Genomic DNA, 5,668 nt, shown 5'->3' with positions numbered 1-5,668 from the left:
TTTTTTTTGAGACAGAGTCTCACTCTGTCCAGGCTGGAGTGCAGTGGCGCAATCTCTGCTCACTGTAAACTCTGCCCCAGGTTGAAGCAATTGTCCTGCCTCAGCCTCCCGAGTAGCTGGGACTATAGGTACCTGCCACCTTGCCCAGCTAATTTTTGTATCTGTAATAGAGACGGGGTTTCAACATCTTGGCCAGGCTGGTCTTGAACTCCTGATCTCTTGATCCTCCTGCCTCCGCCTCCCAAAGTGCTGGGATTATAGGCTGAAGCGACTGCACACAGCCGAGGAGATTATTTTCTAATACTCCCTTTAATTTAGTAAATTAAACTGTAATATTCATGAAGAATATATTAATGAGCTACACACATGCTTTGCTATATTTCTAAATATTCTGAATGTATATCAAATACATAATAAGGATATATATTTTGAAGAATATTTATATTCATTTAAAATATTTAAAAAATTGTTTAATGCAAGGCCTTGGTAAATTGCTAAATTTGGTGAATCAATTGTTTGGTAAGTTAGCCATTGAGTGATTTGTTTTTGTCCCTGTGAGATGGATAGTTTTATCTTTATTTACCTCCATGGGAACACTGAGGCACAGGGTGTGTAAAACATTTGTCCATGATCAGAAAACTGGTAAGAAGAGCTATGATCTCAACCAAGATCTTCTAATTCTAGCCATTATACTATGTTGCTTCCTCACATACCTCTCATTAAAACTAAAGTTGACCATGAAATCCCATCCAGCTATAACTTCATCAGAAACGCTGCCTCAGTGAGGATGAATAGCCACATGGAGTTTATAGACCAATGAGTCCAGCTCGCATGCCAGCCTAGTCATCAAGAATTAGAGAGCATGCAGAGGACCCATCAAATGCCAAGGACATGCATCCAAAGTGGGTCACTGGGTCCATGTTCTGGGCCAGGTTTTGGATCCTGTTAGATTCATTCCTGCCTCAGGGCCTTTGCGCACACTGTTTTATTTTTGTTTCTGTTTTTTGAGACAGAGTCTTGCTCTGTCACCCAGGCTGGAGTACAGTGGCACGATCTCAGTTCACTGCAACTTCTGCCTCCTGGGTTCAAGCAATTCTTCTGCCTCAGCCTCCCTAGTAGCTGGGACTACAAGCACCTGCCACCATGCCTGGCTAATTTTTGTATTTTTAGTAGAGACGGGGTTTCACCATATTGGCCAGGCTGGTCTTGAACTCCTGACCTTGTGATCCACCCGCCTTGGCCTCCCAAAGTGCTGGGACTACAGGTGTGAGCCACCCCACCCAGCCTGTTTTGTTTTATGTGTGTTTTTTTGTTTGTTTTGTTTCGTTTTGATCTGGCTTTCCCCTCTAGCTTTTGAAATAACTCTTCCTCAGGTTACCTCCTCAAAGAAGCTCTCCTTGACTACCATATCTAAAGTTACTCCTCCCAATCACTGACCATTGCCCTGGTGCTTTTATTTTATAGCATAAAGTATTCTTTCTATGCACCATTCATCCATCGATATTTCTTTCTCTCTCTTTCCTTCCATCTTTCTATGTCATATCAGTGACTTGTATAGAATAGATTCCTAGTAAGTATTTATTTATTAAGTTATTGAAAGAATGAGGCCAGGTACAGTGGTTCATGCCTGTAATCCCAGCACTTTGGGAGGCCGAGGCAGGCAGATCTTATGAGCCCAGGAGTTGGAGATCAGCTTGGGCAGTGTGGCAAAACCTTGCCTTTACCAAAAAAATACACAAATCAGCTGCGTTTGATGATGCATGCCTGTAGTCACACCCACTAGGGAGGCTGAGGTGGGAGAATCACTTGAACTCAGGAGGCAGAGGTTGCAATGAGCCATGGTGGTACCACTGTACTCCAGCCTGGATGTCAGAGACAGACCCTGTCTAGAAAAAAAAGAATTAAAGCATGAAGAGATTAATAACACAGTGCTGAGGAGAATTCCGAGGTCATATCCAGGCTCAGTGGGGCAGAGCACTGAGCACTGAGAAATTAACCTGCACTGCCATATCCAGGATGTGGGGACCCTGGCCCACCAGCACCTGAGACCCTTAACTTCTGTATTATCCAAAACAGGGGGGACAGGGGAAGGCTTTACCCCCATCAGCACCCAGCAACATACTAGCACCTGTCCATTCGCCAATGGGAGTCTTCAGGAGGGAAAGCGGGTACAGTACAGGCGGGGCACTGCCCAGGTGGAGACAGGTTTCATGTTCTACTCCAATACCATCTGTACACCTTCATGCGGGGATTAGGGATTTAACAGGTGAACAGGTTACTCAATAGTGTTCACAGTTCATGAACCAAGACTCTACCTGCTTCCCACAGCCTGCGTTCATAGGAAACAGGCAAGAGAATAAAACCAGCCTCAGTTATATTGAATTCTGTCTTTCCCCTCCCAAGTTATTAACAAAGACTGACACTGTAGTATTTATCAAAAAATCTTGTTCCCTAAGTGGTGATACAGAATAATTATCTCAGCATGCAATCAGCTCAGCGATCTTCTTCAAAGCAGTTTGTGGCAAGGATATGCATTTTTTTAAATAGATTAAATTTTCAAGAGCTTGCCTCTGAAACCTGGTCAGAATGTATTTACAACTCACCTGGTGAGATGATGCATATCTTGAAGCTGGAATTCTCTTTCATTAGGTCTTGCTTAATTGAATCAAGCAAAGTCATTTTGGGATTGTCCCAAAAGAAAACCTTTTATCTCAAGGCAAATGTGTTTTAACAAGGCCCTAAGATAAATAAAAGCCAGGTTTCCACTCACCAGGAGCTCTCTGCTCCTCCTTTCAAAAGTTTATCACTCTACTTCATTTGTTTTTCTTTTACATGAGGAAATTGTTTATGCAGTTAACTGTTGCCAGTGAAAGCAACAAGTTGCCTCTCCCCTCCTACCCACCTTTACAGTTAAGAAATACCTTGTTTCCCTCCCTCTCTTCCTTCCTTCTTTTAAAATAAATACATTGTGCATAGCTGGAGCATGCAAGCTGGTATAGCCAAAAACGTCATATTCAGCCCTGTTTAATTCCCACTGTCTTGGGTCTAGAATTTAGGCCTTTGAGAAATTTGTGTTTGTTTTTGTTTTGAGACGGAGTCTCTCGCTGTCGCTAGGTCCTGGAGTGCAGTGACACGATCTCGGCTCACTGCAACCTCCGACTCCCTGGTTCAAGCGCTTCTCCTACCCCAGCCTCCCGAGTAGCTGGAACTACAGGAGCCAGCCACCACGCCCAGCTAATTTTTCTATTTTTAGTAGAGAGGGGGTTTCAACATGTAGGCCAGGGTGGTCTCGATCTCCTGACCTCGTGATGGAATTAATGAAAGTTCAAAGACCAGGATTCTGCATTCCCCCAAATCCTGGAGTACAGTAGGAGCCCATGCAGGGTTTGGGACGGGCTCTTTCCCTCAGCAGCCAGGACAGCCTCTGCATCCGTGGGCCCGGGCCCCCCTCCTCCTTCCACCAGCCCCTGGTGCTATCCTTCAAGTGCAGGCTCGCCCTTAGGAGCCTGGGTGGAGCCGGGATTCTGCAGCTGTAACCAACTCTCCCACCGGGAGCATGGGGCTGGTCCCTGGGGCGCACTCCAGCCTAGAGAACTTGTGACAGATAATTGACGTGATCGGGAGGGGAGTCCAGGCAGACCTCATGTGACTTCTAAAACCATCCCACAAATCTGAAGTGTGGCTTGCCTGGTCAGCCGCCTGCCCGGCACCCGGTGAACAGTTTCTCCCAGACTCTTCATCTAGCCCCAAATAATCTAAGACCGTTTGTCTAGAAAAGCGCCCTTGTCTTCCCTGGCACCCTTCGCGGTGGGTGTCCTGGACTCAGCGTAAACTGTCGTTCCAGCCCACATCAGAGGCGGCCACAGCAGCCGTTCCTCGTCTCCGTCAGCATCCGCGCTGCCATTTCCCCGTCCCGAGCCGTTGCTCATATCAAATGTCACTCTGGGATGACTAACAGCCGATGCTGATGAGGAGCCTCCAGCGTTACGGTAGAGTAGCGCGTGCAAACTTAGACCCCGGTCATCTGACGGTCACGTGGGTGGGCGTCGCGGCCCCGGCCCCCACCTCCTCCATCCTCCTTGATTCGGTGCATGACACGGTCCTCCACGAAGGGCAGACGCTACATAAACCCGGTGAGCTCCCACAGTGCGGCGGGGAGCAGCACGACGCTTGGCCGGGACACCTCCCTTCCAGCTCCGCGCCCCGAGGCGGTGCAGCTCGCGAGGCGCTGGGAGGCCTGCGAGGCGCCCGAGGTGTCCAGATCCCAAAACAGGACCCCGGGAGTTGCTCACACCCAGGACTGGCCCCGAGTAGTCAACCCAGAAAAGGCGTCCTTCCTCCTAGATCTGTATTTCACAGAAAGCGTTTCCTCCCCCCATCCCCAAAGCCAGCAGGGGTGGGGCGGAGCGGGGAGGCCCGGAGAGACTGACTCTATTATATAAACTTGTAATTGGCTCCGGCTCCTGCAGCTCGGGCACTGCAGGACGTTTCCAACCAGATGGGTTGCGAGGCCGGCGGCTTCCTTCTTCTCCTCCCTCCCCCTCCGCCCAATTCCCTTGCAAGGCCAAGTCCCACCCTTCAGCCTTCCAGAGTCTACCAGAATTTCCCTGTCTTTCCAGTCCTCCCCTGCACAGGAGATGGCACCCAGAACAGAAATGTATGATGTTTTGAAAATGGTATTCCATTATTAAACGAATGTCTACCCAGTCTGCTAGTCCTGGCTCGCAACCCATGCTTATGATCACTCCGTAACTCAAGAGTTCAAGCTGGAAATCAGTCATCTCAGACCGGCATCCTCAAATGAGTTGCACTGGGGTTGACCGGAGGGTTGGGGGCGGTGTTTGTTAAAATTCAGAGTGCTGAGCCCCACGCCCAGAGTTCTGTTCCAACACTCGAGATTGGGGCCCAGAAATGTGTATTCCTTTCTTTCTTTTTAGAGGCAGGGCCTCCTTCTGTCACCCAGGCTGGAGTGCAGGGGTGCAGTCATGGCTCACTGTAGTCTCCACCTCTTGGCCTCAAGCCATCCTCCTGCCTTGGCCTCCCTCGTTATAGACATGAGCCACCACACTCAGCCAGGAAGGTGCATTTCTACAAGTTACCAAGCGATGCTGATACCGTGGGACCCCTCGTATACACAGGGGCAGGATGGTGGCTTATATGTATTTTTTCCATTAAAAAGGTTTGAAAAACAAGTTAATAGTGTGAACAGAATGTCAGGAAGACCAGCCTCCTCTCAGAGATCCTCTGGCAGTTTAGAAGCACAACGTACAAACAACAGACGTGTTCATTATAAATTACAACATCCATTCCCCTGTGTGTGATGAAACAACTCTTCAGGAGCACCTCAAATTAGCAACCAAGGATAGCTCACTCCAGGAACTTGGAGATTGAGCATTTTATAGCAGCAGGAGACTTCAGAGACTGGCCAAGCAAAAACCTCATCTAATGGGTGAGAAACAAGCAAAGTACAACAAGGTCAATGGCTCTGTGTGGTGAGCTGGGAAGGCCGACACCCAGGCAAGCAGGTGTAACTCCTTGAATAGGGTCAAACCCCAGTTCCACCACTGGTTAGCTGTGTAAACTTAATTTTTTTCTTCATTTCCTAATCCATGAAATGGGATCAAAGTCTACCTTGCTGCAATGTTGTGAAAATTATAGATGATGTACA

This window comes from Cebus imitator, unplaced genomic scaffold (genome assembly GCF_001604975.1).
Source record: "Cebus imitator isolate Cc_AM_T3 unplaced genomic scaffold, Cebus_imitator-1.0 Scaffold19, whole genome shotgun sequence".
In the NCBI taxonomy this organism is placed as follows: Eukaryota; Metazoa; Chordata; class Mammalia; order Primates; family Cebidae; genus Cebus; species Cebus imitator.
This window is presented reverse-complemented; position numbering follows the sequence as displayed.